Source organism: Cornus florida, unplaced genomic scaffold (genome assembly GCF_030987335.1).
Source record: "Cornus florida cultivar Cherokee Brave unplaced genomic scaffold, ASM3098733v1 CherokeeBrave_3.0.0_Hap2_Chr08, whole genome shotgun sequence".
In the NCBI taxonomy this organism is placed as follows: Eukaryota; Viridiplantae; Streptophyta; class Magnoliopsida; order Cornales; family Cornaceae; genus Cornus; species Cornus florida.
The window spans coordinates 35,254,504-35,273,617 of record NW_026775578.1 but is presented as its reverse complement, the minus strand read 5'-3'; positions in this window follow the sequence as shown (position 1 = coordinate 35,273,617).

The following is a 19,114-nucleotide window of genomic DNA, read 5'->3' as shown; positions in this document are numbered from 1 at the left end:
TGGCATCAATATTTTAATATTTACATCTACTATTTTGGAATTTTTTTAAGGGTAAAGTAAAAAAAATAAAAAAATAAAAATGCCTTGAACTATGGTCCTATTACAAATAATTCCCTTGAATTACAAATTACCCCGAGACTAATGATGTGTTGCAATTAATGACAAACGCATCACAAAAGATTATTTTAACTTTTATCGTGAAATTTATGATTTCTTATTATCTTTTCGCTTATATAAATATTAATTATACCATTTGCATTATTTTATTATTAGTATCAATTTATCAGAAAAAAAAATACATAAATAGAGTTGTAACTACCACTTCTTCAAAATGATTAACTTACTATTAAAACTTTACTATTTATAATAAAATTTATTATACCAGGTTTAAACTTTTATTCTGTAAAATAAAAAATAATAATAAAACCTTCATTTTCATAAGATATATTCATGAAAAATTTATAAATTACTTAAGTGAAACATACCTTCTTTTTCATGTGATATATTCATGAAAAATAAAACAAAATTTAATTAAATTATTTTAAAATTTTCTACTTAAGATTTTTATTTAAACAATTAATTTCAATAATTAAAGGTAAATTTATGTAAATTTTATGACGAATATGTCATCAAATTAGTATTCATTTTTTTCATAATTTATTTTAATAAGTAAAATGGATTACGTGTAATTCAATAAAAAAATAGCGTTATGATCATTTAATGAAAACTATCCTAGATATGGAGGTATTTTACAACAAAATATGATAGTTCAGGTATTATGCACATAATATACTTAAGAGAATTATTTATAAATTCGGATATAGTTCAAGAATTTTTTTTTTTGGCACTTTACCTGCTTTTTAATAATGATATTGTCAAATGATTGTAGAGTGGTCTAATACAAAATGACACGACCAGAAGACACCATGCTCAACGAAATTTATATATTTGTTGCCAGGAAAACGATATATATATATAAACATATCATTCAAAGACATGATAAGCCCGTCTTTTATCTTTGTTGGGCTGTCCACCTTGTTTGTCTGCTTGTTACGTCTTGGGCTTAGGCTTTGTTCCTTAGCCCTTTGCCTCTTGCGGGCTTGCAAATCTCTTGATATACTCTACAAACCCCAAAAACCTATTTGGCAGGCCTGCCTAGCTTGTTACAGTGCATTAACACACCCTTCTTTTTTTCTATTTTTATCGATAAGAAACACACTTGTACCCTCGCGGGACTTGAATCTCCGACGCAGTGCACAATATTAGGGTCTATTTAGGCGTTTCATTTTTGGTATTTTTGTTTTTGTCACTTGCCTGATAAAAACATGTTTTGTTTTGTATAGTGCCGAAACCCTTGTGAATAATGAGGAATTGAATAGCCATGCAGTACACATCTATTGGGACTTGAATTCCCCGACTTTCTCCTTTAGAAGATGAGGATTAGGCTACACTGATTTTGTAGCCTTTTTTGGGTCCACATATTAGGGTATGTTTGTTACGCGTTATGTTTTTTATTTTTTTGTTTTTGTTGGGTATTGTAGCAGTGACTAGTAAAAACATGTTTGAAAAAAAAAAAATTTGTTTTGCATAATAGCCACAAGAAATTTTTTCTTTTTGACGAACTTTTAAATGAAAATTTTAAACTAATCATTATATTTTTCAAACCTGAAACATATTTTTACCAATTATGTTTTTATATTTTTTATTCCAAAAATCTTGTAACAAATGGACGTTAACAAATTTAATTTCGATTTCTATTCTAAACACTTCATAACAAAACATTTATCTTGCTTCGAATTGAAACAAAACATCAAAAATAAAACATAAACCAAACAAAACCTTAATAATTAATACATTTTGTTTCAATTTCCCAAAAAAAAAAAAAAAAGAAAAAGAAAAAAAAAAAGAAAAAAAAGAAAAGAAAAAATTAATAATAATAAAGTCAAAATCTCAGCCACCAAAAGTACTCTCTCAGAGGGGCAACTTATGCCGTCATTGCCGACAGCAAATGATCAAAAACATTCTTTATATGCCCACACAAATCAAAAGAAATATGATAAGCAACTTCATAAATCACAACCCGAATTTAATGAAATATGATGAATTGAAACAATATCTTGTAAATAAGTAATTATCATGTTCTTGACTTTTTCAATACCCGTCTACATATGGTTTTTATCTTATTCATTTATCGAAAAAGAAATTAAATAAATAAAAATCCCTTAAAATAATAATTTGAATATCTAAAAATTCCAGTGCTTTAAGTTTCTTTTCGAGAAAATAATATCATAATCAACTTTGCAAATGGAAAGTTTTAACCAATATTAGGTCATAGTGTTTGGGTGAGCTGTTGAAAGGTTTTAGGACTTCTAAAGCAAGTCGTTTTAGAGAAAATTAGAGTGCTTGGTGAGGATATGTTAATTTGTGAGATTTCTAAAGGCTAACATAAGTTAGGACCAACTCCTTTCAAGATTTTTTTTTCTTTCTTTTTTTTTTGAATGGTAAAACAAACACATACATTTTTTTTTTTTGTCTAAACCCGCACTCAAGTCTTTCCTCTCCTCTTTAAAGACAAAGATGTTATACTGCTAGACAAAGATCCTTTGATAAGGATCAATGGCATTGATCTATTATTATTATTATTATTATTATTATTTTAACATCAATATGTATCTTTTGTCATATGGTCGAATTTAGATAATGGATTTTAATTTTTTATTTTTTATTTATTTTTGTATTCAAATAAATAGAAATCCAAGTGTAACCTTATCTTATCATTGATAAGCTTGAACATGCACTATCAAAGTGAACCCTTTGTCACGCACACAGACACATAGGTAAAGATTTGGGTTCAAAAATAATTGCGAGAGAGTGAGAAAATTCTAAAACATTAAAGATTTTTAGAGTCAGTAAATATTTGAGTTATTTATGTGAACTGTTCCGGAGTGTATAGATTAATCACAAATCCTCACTTGTCTATATATAGGAGAGAGTTTCATTTGTAAAATTTAAGTAAGATGAAGTTTTGATAATTAAAATTAGATTGGATGGTGTCAATCGCATAGCCATTCCTCCCTCCCCACCCCCAATCTCCCAATTGGGTTTAGATTTTGGGCAAGGGTTTTAGCCAAAGATAAGATTATTCAGGAGTACAAAAATTTATTTTAGAAAATAATAAAAATAATTATCAATTTGTTCCATGATAATGAAAATAATTATCAAAAAGGATAGTGGTTTAGAACCGAACTGGTCTTTAATGATTCGGTTCCAACCCTCAACGATTTCGATTCTAATTTTTTAATGAATTGTTAGAATACAAAAGACTCTAAAATAAAATAACTCTTTTTTATTTTTATTAATTTTATGTAAATAAAGGTTAATGTCATGACATTATGAATGTTAATAACATCTCAATCTTCACTTGCATAAATTATTGGGACTACTTCGACTTTCGGATTACAAATTATTATTTTTTCCAATCACATAAAAGAATTTTTAATAATAACCCTGCAAACTAATACTACTAGCTTTTATGGTATTAATGGTTTTTACAAGTCATGTCAGTAGTATATTGAGAAGAAGAATAATGTTGTACGTGAGTTTTGTTTTAGGATGCTGATACTAGCGCTTTAAAAAATTACTCATTTTTTTATAAGTTTCATTTGTTTGAAAGTAAAATATTTTTAATAAATATATTTTTTATTTTTTGGTGCTTAATTGTTGTGAAACATTTACAATTCAGACCTTTGCGTAGCCCAGAGTGTATTTCGTCATTTGACTTTTAGTTTTGTTTGTTTTGTTATATATAAAATATATCTCGACTACTGTGCCTTTCAACACGTCTATCTTCAATGTCCTCTTTTATTCTGTCTGCAGAAACATCATTCTTCCTTTTTCTCTCTTCCACCAACCCCACAAGTTTACTGATCAGCCTCTTATTTATTGCCGTGATTTAATAATGTTTTGATAGCGTGATTATCTCTACCGTCAACAACCTAATGTAATTATCGTTAGACATATATCCGAATAAATAATTATCTTGACCAATCAACCCAAAATAACTTTGCTCTTTTTTTTTTTTTTTTTTTTTTTTTTTTTTTTTTTCCTATATATATAAAAAAGAAGGTTTAGATCACTACCCCTTGAAACTCAATTAAAGTGAAATGCATGACACATCCCAAAATTAACATCATGCATTTGTAATTTCATATTCTTTAGCCTATATACACACGAGTTTATGTATATGCCAAAGATTGTATAATCATAAACAAAGCCAGATATATGTCCCTGATATATACATATGATATAAATTTATTTCTTTTTGCTTGTTAGATTAGTGTGGAATTTTCCTAGGTCACAATTTTTTTTTTTTTTTTTTTGGTGAGTGAAGTTCATCACCCAATATCCATTTATCATATTTTAATTGTCTTCATTATTCCTTTTATTTTAAAATATAAAAATGCCCACTGAAGTTTAAATATATAGAAAATTTTCAAAACTTACAAATATAATTAATATTGGCAACGTGTAAATATAATATGTGTATTATTTTCATTGCTCAAAAAATATTAATTTAAAGGAGAGTTCATATGAGACAAATCTTATAGTAGCATTACTCAAACACAATCAATGCAAACCTTTCAATATAATATAATTTTAATGTGAATCCATTGAAAAATAGATTTGTTGGATTTTTATTAATAAAAAATTTAAACACTCAAAAACTTAATGCTAGAGTTTGTTTAGAATTGAAACACATAAAACGTATGTTTATAATATATTAGGGAGGAACATGTGCACATTATCCTTGATATATTAGAAAATGTTTATTTCATCAAAAGGAGTAAAGTAAAGAGAATTTAGTTTATAATTCAAAATTGTACACATATAAACCAATAAAATTTAAATTAACCATATTACTATGAATCAAAACCACTTTTAGAAATCTCCAACAAATTTAAATTAATTTGTAATATATATCCTATTTTTTTAGACCACCATACAAGCCATATAGTTAGATTAATTAAATTCAATTTGTCAAAAAAAAAAAAAGGCAAAATTACTGGGAGTATACAAGAACGTGCACCAAGAAAGAAAGACAATAAAAAATAGAGTTAAGTGCAAAAAACCCTCATTTATTATTGATATAATGCAAAAAGATCCATGTGTGATATAAAACCCCCCTATACTATCAATTTGGTGCAAATAGGTCCCTATGTAGTATAAAATGATGATAATACCCTCACTTCAGTTAAATAAATTAATAATAAAAACATAGGTCATGTAGAATGATGGTTTTATCCAATCCCCTCTCTACAGCCCAATTTCTCTTTATAACCCAATTTCTCTAAAAAAAAAATAGAAAAAAAAAAAAACTAAAATTGTCTTTTACTATTTGGTGAATAGTAAAAGTACTGTTCATAAATAGTGTTCGGATATGATGGAATCTGCTTTCACTGTTCATAAATAGTGTTTTATCGTTAATTTTCACTGTTGATGAATAGTAGATAACGACATCTCTTCTTGTCGTGTGCTGGATTGTTGTGCAGTTGGTTAGTAAGAAGATGATGTTATCCTTCCATTGCATTGATGAGATTATGGAGTTCATACTCATCTAAAGGAGGACTGCTCACTGGACTTTGAGCATAATACTCATGCCAATTAACCTCTGATGGTTCTGCGCCTATAATAATTTTGGGGGAACATCAAATGTGAGATTCTTAATTTTTGTTAAGAATTCATTGGATTCAAGATGCTGTTCATATGTATATTTTGGATAGTCCATGGACAGCTGTGTGACAAAAAGTCTTCTTCCGTCACAAATTTTGAAATAGCCCATATCTATTGCTTGAGATATGTTTCCCGCTTTGTTCTTCAGGTGCACAAGGCTGTTTACGGTAAGATCAAATGGTCTAACCTTGTCTGCGATTGGATATGAATTCAATACTGGGTGATGTTCGAATTCACTATCTTCAATAGTTTTTAGAAGCCAAATTTGGTAAGGTTGGAAATTTTTTGTTTTTTCTCGCCATCCAATAGTACTTGAGATCCAGAAAGTCATGCTTCTACTGAATTTCCATCTGAAAGTGGTTTTGTAGATCATGGCTTTGATCATTGCTAGGAAAGCATTCCAAGAAGTAAATCATGTGAGGAAAAAGTAATTTTATTAATTACTCCCCAATAGTTCAGTTTTTAAAGTCCAATTTAATCCTGGAGATTATCTAGGCATACATAGAACACAGGTCTACGGGAAGGAGCAAGATATAGAACTTGCCTTAGGTTTCAATTTGAAACCTTGAACTATCGTCTCTAATTTTTTCGACAATACCTTAACTGCCGTTAAACACCTCTGGTACTCTTGGTTCAACCCACAAGCAATCACCTTCCTTCCTTCTTGGTCTGACCTTCACCCTATGGCCGAAACCCTAACTTAATCTCAATTCTCTCAAACCTCTTTATACGTGAATAGGGTTTGTTTTTTAAACCCTTGGTAGACTTAATACGATATATTTATAGACAAAATAATTTTAACCTAATTCTATTCGTGTGAGGAAACGGAAACGAAAAAAAAAAAACATAAATTAAATATAAAATACCTATATGTATATAAGTTGGCGATTTCATAATTACATATAAAACCCTAAAACTATACATATATAAAAAACAATAATACTAATTTAATTATTAATACTAACTAATAATTAAACTAACCTCATATACATATATATCCATATATATATGTTTAACCATTATGGGTATTAACTGTACCCATCTAATCACCTATCCAAATAATTCATACTATCCAAACCCAAATCCTTAAATTAAAAATAAACATTTAATTCAAACATTTAATTTAATTACACATAAGCATATGAGTTCAATTAAACAAATAAATCAATTTAAATCTAAAATGTCATTTAAACAAATAAATCAATTTAAACAATTAATGAAATTTCACATAAGCATATAATTCAATGAAAACAAAAACAAAAACAAAAAAATCAATTAAACAATTAACCAATTAAACAAATAGCAAAATAACAAATAATTAATTTAAAATTACAATAAAACCATAAAAAAAATATCGAGACTATCCTTTTAAAATTAGGAATATTACAGGTATCATACTTATATTAAAAGAAAAATAAACAAACAAATCTTCAGTCATATTATTGGCAAATTGTCTAAAACGAATGAACCATTAACCTAAAAGTCAATCTCAAAATCCACCAGAACATCTTGAAATCAGGTTGCAGCATTCCTCAAATAAAAAATAAATATCCGGGGTTGCAGCATTCCTCAAATTGCATTCCAAAATTAAAGAAGAGTTATGCAGAGACATGTTCAGTAACTTTGTTCATCAAAATATTAGAAGTGACATACACCTCATTTGACATCGTTCCCCACCATCGTTCGTACTTAATTTACTACCAGACTAAGTGACATACACCTCATCGGAGCCACCGCGTAACACCTCAGCTCACTCCTCGGGAGTCGAAACTATGCCTACACCGGTCACCATCGTTCACACCATCAACGTCAACAGAACAACGACACTAGAACCCAAAAAATGTCCGTAAACACCATCTTATACTCCGACCCATTTTCGACCCACAATTGCTTCAAATTCTCCGACTCTCCTTAATTTCAACACCTAAATCGCCGATCTCAATAGCCCATGATGAATATACCCACCATCAGACATATGCATACACAATCAATTATTAAGCAATATCTTGTAATCACTCTCTTTGGCTAAATTGAGCCTACGTATTGAGAACGTGATCTCGCCGGTGGTCGTGGTCGACTTAGATGAGGTATGGCGGCGCATGGCCCTGGGTTTGCTCGTAGCTCACGCATTTGATGACCCAGTTGGGGTTTACGCCTGAATAAGGGTGGTGGAGGTCATTTTCCTTGTAGACTGAGAGGATGAGGCGACAAACGCACGGGGCGTGGTCGGAATCGTCGGCGGTGGCGGCACTTCCACGCCCACCACATGCAAGCCAATTTCTCATTCAGTTCACTAAACTTCAAAAGCTGAAGAAAGAAGATCTCTACAAGACTTCTAAGTTGTCACAAATCTTTTCAAAAAGGGTTTTTGAACAATTCAGCGGAAACACCACGGTTGATTATACCTCATCCAATTGTATGCCCGATTTTAACATCTTTAGCAAAGAAAAAGTTGCTAGATGGAAAAGTCAATATTCTCAAGCTAATATATTTATATAGGAATGGTCCGAATCAAAATCACTTCTTTGTTCAGAAAAGGAACTGATCAATCAATTCTTGTTCTTGTTATGGATAACAGACTGCATAACCCGGTTGACGCCTTAATCGGAGGTGTTCAATCAAATCTTGTTAACAATGTGATGAGCGCTGAAAAGTGCGCGTTTTAACCCCTTAAGGTAAGGTATTCTAGGACCTTTATTTATCTTACTTTTCTATTTTAGACTAATTTCGTATTATTGCCCTTTTCAGGTGCTTATCCCAAAAATAAGTCAATTCAGCCAAATAAGAGCATTAAAGAAGTTAACTCAAGTTGAATGGAAGAAAGCAGCAAAGTGGGAGCAAAATAAAGCAAAGTGTGGAAATTCAGTATGTTCGATAGATCTCAGCATTTCTTCGATCGATTGAAAGTTCATCGATCTAAACAATTCAAGATGGATCCAAGCCCTTGTCCTTATCCAAAAGAATCCAACAAGTTCGATCGATCCAACATTTTCCAGATCGATTGAAATGATTCGATCTTATCCACACCTACCACCCACCTACCACTTTTGTCTTTTTCCCAAAAATATCTCAGAGATTTATCTTTATTCAAAAAGGCGCCGCCAAGGAAGATTGATCTCTGCAGCATTCAATGGATCTCAGCCATGTTCGATCGATCTCAACACAGTTCGATCGATCGAACTTCCTCAAGTCCGAAAAAAAAAAAAGATTCTAGCTCATTAAAAGTTGGCTCATGGTGCAATCATTGGAGGGACCTTGTTGTACGAGCCCAGACCATTGCTGTGACATTTGACCTACCTATATAAGGATTGAGGGCCACTTTTAGAGCATATAGAGGGATAGTTGATATTCATAACTTGTATATTTCATATCTTGGAGAGAAGGCTAGAGATTAGAGAGCTTTTACACATTTTGGGATTTCTTCCATTCTTCTAGGGTTTCCATTAAGAAGGAGCTCATTCCTACCATGGAGATAGCCCTTGAAGGTTAGATGACTACTTCAATGAGTGGCTAGAAATCTACTTGGGGCTAGAGTAGCCCCTAAGTTTGCTTCCTAAACTTAGTTCTTTGTATATTTTTGGGGATTTATTTGTAACAATGTTTTGATCTTGGATATATATATATATATATATATATATATATATATATATATATACATACACATCTTGTGGTTTCTACTTGATGTGTATGGATTAATGCTTTCAATTGATTATCTATTTCTAACCATATGTCTATGTATGCTAGAATGGATGATTCATGTGCTTTTCTCTAGATTTAGTGGAATTTATGCATGTCTATGTGTATGGATGAAGTTAATCTAGAGATGGTCAAAACATAGAGATTAATTGAACACTTTTGCAATTTATTTGATGGTTCACACTTGTTTCTTGCTAGATTGTTCCACAACTTTAGCTTACTTAGTTAAATTTCATGTCTTTAGTATAGATGTAGTGTAGTTGCTAAATTCATAGATAGGTGGACAATCTACTCTTATTCCTTGGTGTTCCATACTTGTGAATGCATTTGGTGTTTGTTTCTAGATAGTTGTGTGTGCATAAATTGTGATTTCATTGGATGAATTTTTGTCTCATTTGATAGGTTGTGCTTTCCATTTGATTTGGCTTGACAACCTATGCTTATTTGTCATCCATGCCTAGTTTCAATTAATGTTATACACACACACAAGTTACAAGTCAATTTCCCCATTAATTTACAATTGCTAGTGTCTATTGAAGTCAAACTTAGTGGTGAGCTTTAGTACCCCAAGTCTTCCCCTCTATATCTTTCTCTACTTTATTAATCATTGAATTTTGTTTACTTCAATTTCATTTGCATAATAGCTTAATCAATCAATTCAACCAATCTTTGATCACTCGACCTACTAACCCTATACATTGTTTCCATTGCTAGTGCCTAAAATCCCTTGGGACGATCCCTACTCACCCTAACTATATTTTTAGTTAGAGGTAGTAGTGGCTTTTACAAATTTAAAACTTGGCCACATTTTACACTCACACTCTTAGTTCATATCTTTGCAAACTTTGGTGCAACCGACGGTAACACCGTCACAATGTTATTTGGTTTAAACTAACGCCAAATTATTTTGTTTCCATCGATGATCCAAACATTGAAAAAGTTTTGAAAGTCAAAATCAAACTTTTAAATCTTCAAATGGATCATAACTCTCCAAGTTTAGGAATCCAATGTAAAGTTCTCTACAAACTAACCAAAGAACCTGAAACTTCTACTCTTCCGATTGACCCCAAACTGGTCACTCTCTTTGAACCTTGACCCTTCGATTCAATAATTGAACCAAAATTATTGAAATGGACCGATCTCGAAATACTAAGAAATTGGCTATTTAAAGGTATCAACACCGAAAAAAAAGTTACAATAGAGGAACCTACAGTTACCACTATTCAAGCTTCTGGTTCTAATCTTTATATTAAAAATATAGAGAAACCTAACTTTCAACGTTCAGTCTTTGTAAGACATCCTCGTGAACCAACTAGATAGAACAAACTATTCCCTAGACTATCAAACATTCAACCTTCAGATCTACCACCCAAACGAAGGTTTACTGAAAAAGAAAAAGGTAAGCACCTCCTTTTTAAAAAAGGAATGCCCATTCTTCCTGGATCAAATCACTCGGTTAACTTCGCCAGATTATTTCATTTTCAACACGGAAAGAAGAAATTTTCTTTGCCCCTTCCCAAGAAGAAGAAGTATACCTATGTCAATGGTATATTCAAATTTAAAGGTAATAAACCATATAATCTTTGTGTTCTCATAAATACTGGAGCCACAACCAGCTGCTGTAGATACAATGCTATACCAGTAAACAAATGGAGAACAATGAAATACCTGATAGGTGTTCAAGGTATAGATGCATACTGTCATCCAATTCAAAGCAAAAGATATTGCTATCTGGCTTAATGAAAAAAAAATCATTATCCCTAAATTACTTTGCTTTCCATTCATGCACGGAGACTTTATTTTAGGATGTAACTTCATTTACACCTATTTACCTTTACAGCTAAAAGAAAAAATAATTTCTTTAACTGCAAAAGATAATACAGTTGTTGAGATCCTTATCCAGGAAAATCTTGCCTCAGTATGCGACAAAAACTTTTCTCCACCAAAAAGAGAAAATGATATTTTATATGCTATTTTGAGACAAAATTTCTCTAATAATCCTTTAACACTCTGGAAACGTAGCCCTCGTTTTTGCAAAATAAAGCTAAAGGATCCCAACATCATTATCAAAGTAAAACCTATGTTATATCTAAAAAAAGATATAGATGAGTTTAATGATCAGCTTCAAGAACTTCTTGAAAAGAAGCTTATTGAACATACTAAAAGTCCTCATAGTAGCCTTGCTTTTATGGTAAGAAACCATAGTGAGGTCAAAAGAGGAAAAGCCCGCATGGTCATCAACTATAAGCGGCTTAACAAACATTTAATTTTCGATGATTATTTTATTCCTTGAAATGATGTTTTAATCAACCAAACTCATGGAGCAAAAATCTTTAGCAAGTTTAATTGCAAAGCAGGTTTTTGGCAATTAAAATTGAAAAAGTAGTCAAAACCATTAACTACTTTCAGCACACCAAGAGGTCATTATCAACGGACTGTAATGCCATTTAGTCTCAATACTGCACCTCAAATATATCAACGATGGATGCATAAAATCTTTAAAAAATCTTAAAGATTTTGTCATAGTATATATCGACGATGTCCTGGTCTTTTCTAAAACAAGGGAAGACTATAAGAAACATTTAAAACTACTATATGCTAAATTCCAAAAACATGGAGTTATTTTGTCACCAAATAAAATAGTAGTTGAACAAGAAACTATTGATTTCTTAGATTTAGTTTTAACCCAAAAAGGGATAAAACAACAAGATCACATCATTATAAAAATTCATGATTTTCCTGATGTCATTCAAAATAAAAAGCAACATCAAAGTTTTCTTGGAATCTTCAATTATGGTCACACTTTTATTAAAGGTTTGTCTCAAAATGAAATTCCTTTAATAAAGAAGCTTCAAAAAGATAACATCTTTGAATGGACAAAAGACGACAAACGAATCGTTCAACAGGTCAAAAAAGATTTTGTGAACATTCCTGAAGTTTATTTTCGTCAAACAGGAGATAAACTTATTCTTGAAACAGACGCCTCAGATCTATGTTAGGGATGCGTTTTAAAAGCCATTCCACAAGAAAAATGGGATGAAGTTGTTTTCAAAGACCACCAGATAAGAGCTCGAAAGACTCCTATCTCAAAAAAGCTTCAAAAAAAAGAATTGATTTGTGGTTATAATTCTGGAAAATTTAAACCCAAGGAACAGAATTATATTATTTATGAAAAAGAACTTCTATCTATTAAATTAACAATAAAAAAATTTCATATTTATCTTGCCCCAGAAGATTTTATTATCCGTACTGATAACCAAGCAGTAAAGGACTTCCTTATAAATAAAAATAAGTGTTTAGAAGGAAAACGATTAAAATGTTTTAATGTTATTGCCCAATATTCTTTTGCTATAGAACATATTAAAGGTACTAACAATTTTCTAGCAAATTTCTTAAGTAGGAACTATACAGAAATATCTAACAATATTTCTTTATCCACAGATGAGTGATCGAGGTAAACAGCCTCAAAAAGATGGTTGGATCACAATTGCTAAAATAGTGGGTAAACAGCCAGTTCAACCAACTCAACCATTAAACAAATGGTTTGAAGTCTTTGCAGGATTTCAAATAGGAATTTATGCAAACTGGAATGATTGTTATGCCTAATTAAAAAATTATAATGGGTCATGTTTCAAAGCATACAACACTCTTATAGAAACTCAACAAGTGTTCTCTAATGTGGGTCAAGCTGCACAAAAAGTTTTCGCAAACTTTGCAAAACGACAGGAAACAGTAAAAGTAGAAAACTTTTACAATCTTGAAATTCCAAACAATTTCTACGAAGAAATCAATGGTGTATGGCGAATGCATCAACTCGATTACAATAAGAAATTTAGGCAACACATGAGGACTCTTACTTCTCTTATTGCTGAACAAACAGCTATGACTGAAGAGCTTAAAAAGCTTTGTGTTCAAATTTGTTTAACAGTTGATTAGGAAAAAGATTTTTCTGTAACTCAAATTAATTGTTTTTTAAAACTTGCCCAATAAGTTGGAGAAAGTGATTTTCCAAAGAACACATTTGCGAAAATCAATAGAATATATCTTCTTGAAAAAGTAAGAAACATGTTCCCTCCCGAGCTGTTTAAAATCATTTTTTGTAAAACATAAAATCATTTTACAACTATCAAAGATTTTTATCTTGATAATCATGAAGAAATAAACCATTTATGCATATTAATTTAGAGTTTTCACTGTATTATCTGATGTTAATTGAAATTGACGTATCTCATAAAATGTTTCATTCTATGTACTCTAAATTGTTGTTTATGATCCATATTGTGTTTTAAAGTGTTTCTGGAATAAATTCGGGCATAAATTGAACTCCTAGGAACCCTAACAAAGGTTTACAGAGGGTTTAAACGTCGCTGGAGGTGATGAAGATGATGGGAAGCAGGGACAAAGCCGGCTCCCTATTTTTCTTTGCTCGCGGCTCTTTATGAGAGAAAGAGCAGGCTCCATAGCAAAAGGAGCCAGCTCCCTAAGGCACAGAGCCGGCTCCATGGGTAGGGGAGCCGGCTCCCTTTGTGGTGGAGCCTACTCTGCACTTTTGAGAACAGGCTCTCTTGCTATGATGCGTACTGGAGGTTATTTTACGCACTGTTCGGATGTTTTGGGGTTTCAGAACTGTTTTGGGTTAATAATGGGGGTTCTAAATATTATTTCATGATATATTAAAGCCCTATAATGCATAATTTAGTCTATATGCTAATGATTAGATAATATGAAATTTTAAACAAATTAGCATGTCGTTAATGGGTATATAGGATTTAATTGCTTAATCTTATTTTAGCAAGTTAAAGGACTGTGTCATGATTTTTAAATCTTATATTGGATGCATAATATGGTCATATACATATCAAATTTTTATTATGCTTATTCTGGACTATGATTGATGAACTATTTATTTCTGTTCTGTCAATTATATGGATTTTGTGGATTGTATGCACCGGTAATGGGACAGTGGCATACTAGGGATAAATTAGTTTAAAATACTAAATCCTACCTACTCTGGAATAAGGGAATTGATTAACTATAAGGTTAAATCCTACTTATATGTCGTGTCAAGGCAACGAACAGTTGAGTGGCACTACGTTGGTGTTGGATGGATTATATATATATATATATATATATATATATATATATATATATATAAAATTATGGTACCACGATATGAGCTTGAGTCTCAAGATCGATAGTTAGGGAGCGTATATGCAGTGGGATGCATAGCAGCTGGCTATGATGGTTTAGGTATACCCTGTTAGGTCTAGGTACGCATGCCTACTTCAGGTGCGTTTTACATGTTGCCTACTAGTCAGGTTGAGACCACCTTGTAGTCCAGTGAGAGTCCCTTAGTGTGGATATATATACTTATGGACTAGATAGTTATTGTTGAGTTATCTAGGATGTATCTGCATATTGGGACTCTGTTTGGATTGTAGTTAGAGTAGAACTTGTTCGTGGGCCTAACCCACTATTATTTTTCAAGTATCGAATGGTTCCAGTCTTTGAGCTTGTTCGTGCTGAGCAGAGACGATCACTCATTCTTCCGACTACGTATGATTGCTATTTATGTTTTAGTTTTGGATTTCTTCTTTAGTTCAGTTATTTTCAGTTGAGATTTTATTAGGGGTCCACTGGATGGATTCCCGAGTTGCAATAATATTGGAGGTTTTGGCAATATTGGATTTTATAACTTTTGAGGATTATTATTTGGTTTTCTTTTAGCTAGTTTAATTATTTATTTTTTATTATTCTTTTGTATTATGTGTTCATTTACATACTTAATTGTTCGGTATCCCTCGGATCTGTGCTCGGACTTGATCACCCGTGGCTCTAGAATCGAGGGGTATCACAGTTGGTATCAGAGCACTCCAGGTTTAGTGTCTCTAGGGTTATTTCGTAATAAGACTTCCGTGTAGCGTATTTTCTTGTTTAGATCTTAAGTTTATGATTCATTGTATTCCTTTAAGGTCCGTGTAAATCGTACTAATGTCTGTTTTCTGTGTTAACAGAATGGTTAACACTAGAAGAGGACAGAACATGCAAGGAAATAGGCAGTAAAGGAGAGCGGCACGTAGGCAGTAATATCTCCTATAACATCAGCAAATGGAGGAAGAACCACAATTGCTTGGGTTTCAGGATAATGATGGTCAGTTGTATGTAGAACATGAGGTAGTTGAGCAGACTTAGGATCAGGGAAGAGATCTAGAGTATCCTTATCATCTCAATGACCTCATTGCTTAGGCTATAGAGGCAGGAGTAACAGCTGCGCTTCGGAATCAACCATAGGTTCAACAGGCACCTATACTAGCACCAGTGGTTTAGACTGATCCTTGGAAAAAGGCTAGGAGTTCTTTCACAAAGGGGAGCCCACTTGAATTCACATGCTCCACCGATGCGAAAGTAGCTCACCAATGGAAGAAAGATATCGAGCAATATCTTCGAATAGTTTAGTACATGGAGGTTCAGAAACATATGCTTGCTACCTTCATGCTTGCTATCAGTTCAGTGCTCACTTCGATGAGAAGTACTTTCCATATATAGTCAGGACAGCTATGAAGACAAAGTTCCTTAATCTAGATCAGGGGAACATGACAATGGCAGAGTATGAGCAGGAGTTCATGCGCTTATCTCTTTTTTGCTCTAGAGGAGGTGGATATAGAGGAGAATAAACGTAATAGTTTCGTTAAGGGACTTATGCGGTCTATTAAGCAAGCTATTACAGGTAATCCAGCCTACACTACTTATGCTCACGTGGTAAACACCGCTCTACAGTAGTATCAGTTAACCGTGGACTTCAGATAGGCTAGGGGTGAGAAGCGGGGTGACAGAGACTCTACTAATCAGTCAGCTGAGAAAGGGAACGGCAATGGACACCGATAGAATGATAAGGGCAAATTCCAGGGACAGCAGTCTTGAAGGAAGCACAAGAGTGGTTCAGATGCTCACATGAATGGGACACTTGTTCAAAGGTAGCAGGATGGAGGACCACAGGTAGGACAGGGTCAGCCTTAGGGTAACTGACAGAGGAGGCCATTTGGTACTTTCCAGGGTAGTTGCTACACTTGTGGAGAGTTTGGTCACACTTCCAGATAGTGTCCTAAAGCAGGACAGGGACAGGGACAGGGACAGCATGTGCAATAGAGACAGAGGGCACCAGTACCTTTACTCGCTCCACAAATTTCACGGATTCAGGGATAGACATATCCGGCATTACCCGCACCGTCACAGCCTCAAGGATAGGCACCGCATCAATTACATTATGGCAGGGTGTACAACCCCATGCCACAAGATGTTCAGGCACCTCAGGTTGTTGAGGGTATGTTTTCTATTCATGGTACACATAGTCGTGTTTTATTTTATACGGGTGCTACATATTCATTCGTGTCTAAATCATTTGTTGCATTATCTGGGATGACGACGGGGGTATGTGATAGACCTCATGGTATTTCTACACCTTTAGGCGATACTGCCATTTTACATGAGAGTGATGGGCCTATGACACTAGATATTGGTAGACTCAAATGTCTAGCCAATTTATTGGTCCTGGACATGCACACTTATGATATGATACTTGAGATGGATTGGTTATCTCACTACTATACCCAAGTTAATTGTTATGATAGGTCTATTGTATTCACCATATTTGATCAGGATATGTACATCGTCACTATGCCACGTTTCAATGGGGTTACTAGCACATATTTGTTCTATGTGGAGGAGGAAGCGGAGGAGGAGATTACTATATCATTGGACAGCATACCAATTGTACAAGAATTTCTGGATGTTTTTCAAGAGATTCCAGGGTTGCCACCTAGTCAAAAGATAGACTTTGTGATTGATTTAGCATCAGGCACTACGCCTGTCGCTAGAGCACCATACAGGATGGCACCAGTGGAGATGTGAGAACTGAGGGATCAGATTTAGCAATTACTCAGCCAGGGTTTTATTCGTAGGAGTACTTCACCTTGGGGAACACCAGTGTTGTTTGTGAAGAAGAATGATGGTTCACTTCACTTATGTATAGATTACAGGGAGTTGAACAAGGTTACTATTAGGAACAAGTACCCTTTACCCAGAATTGATGACTTTTTTGATCAGTTGAAGGGAGCTACATACTTCTCTAAGATTAATATACGTTTCGGATATCATCAACTTCGGGTTAGGAAGCAGGATGTTCCTAAGACAGCGTTTCTCACAAGATATGGTTCTTATGAGTTTTGTGTCATGCCTTTTGGATTGACTAACGCACCAGCAGTCTTCATGGATTTAATTAATAGAGTCTTCAGGGCTTACTTAGATCAATTTGTTATCATCTTCATTGATGATATTTTAATTTATTCTAAGTCGGAGGATGACATGCTAGACATCTTAGCACAGTGTTGCAGACGCTTCGTGAACACTAGTTATATGCCAAGTTTGAGAAATGTAAATTTTGGCAGCGGGAAATGAAGTTTCTGGGTCACGTAGTGTTAGAACGGGGAATAGCGGTAGATCCAGCCAAAGTTTCAGCAGTAGTAGAGTGGGGATAGCCTATTTCACCCACTAAGATTTAGAGTTTCCTCGGATTGGCAAGATATTATCGTAGGTTCATCTAGGGGTTTTCGAAGATAGCGGGAACACTTACTCATTTAACTAAAAAGGGCGTACGGTTCATATGGGATGAACACTATCAGAAAGCTTTTGATGAGTTAAAGAGCAAGTTGATTTTTGCACTGGTTTTTTCTACTCCACAGAGCGGGATAGAGTATCTTGTCTATACAGATGCTTCTTTGTAAGGTCTTGGGTGTGTTTTGATGCAGGAGGAACGACCAATTTCATATGAATCTTGTAAGCTTAGGCCTCATAAGCTTAATTATCCAACACATGATTTGGAGTTAGCATATGTGGTCTTTGCTTTACGCATTTAGAGGCATTATCTGTTAGGAGAGTCTTTCAGATTATTTAGTGATCAAAAGAGTCTGTACTATCGATGGTTAGAGTTTATGAAAGACTATTATTTCTCTATACAGCATCATCCAAGGAACCCTATGCGAGTCTTTTTGCTTTATTCACCACTGAGTGGAATGCTTTGAAGACAATTGGACGCGTTGTTTGATGCTTTTATGGCCTATATGGTAGTTACACCTTCTATCATTCACAAGGTTTTGAAGGCACAACTCACGGATCAGCAGTGCATTGATAAAGTTGCAGAGATAGCTTCTGGGGAGGTTCCATTTTACTATGTTAGGACTGATTGAGGTTTGAGGTACAAAGGGCATTTAGTAGTACATTCTGCTGACAATTTGAGGAAGGATGTGATAACTGAGACTCATCACTCTGAGTTTTCCGTTCATCAAAGAGGGGAAAAAATGTATCAGGATATGAAGTGGTTGTTTTGGTGGGTAGCTATGAAGAAAGACATTGTTATTTTTGTCTCTCGGTGTAGTACTTGTCAGATGGTTAAGATTGATCATCAGAGGCCGCCAGGAGTTCTACAGCCACTACCTATACCGGAGTGGAAGTGGGAGAGCATTTCAATGGATTTTGTGGAAGGATTGCCTAATTTATTTAAGGATCACAATTCCATTTGGGTCATCGTTGATAGGTTGACTAAATCAGCTCATTTCTTGACTATCCGCACTGATTTCACTTCGGAACAGCTGGCGAGATTTTACATTATAGAGATTGTAAAGTTACATGGCAT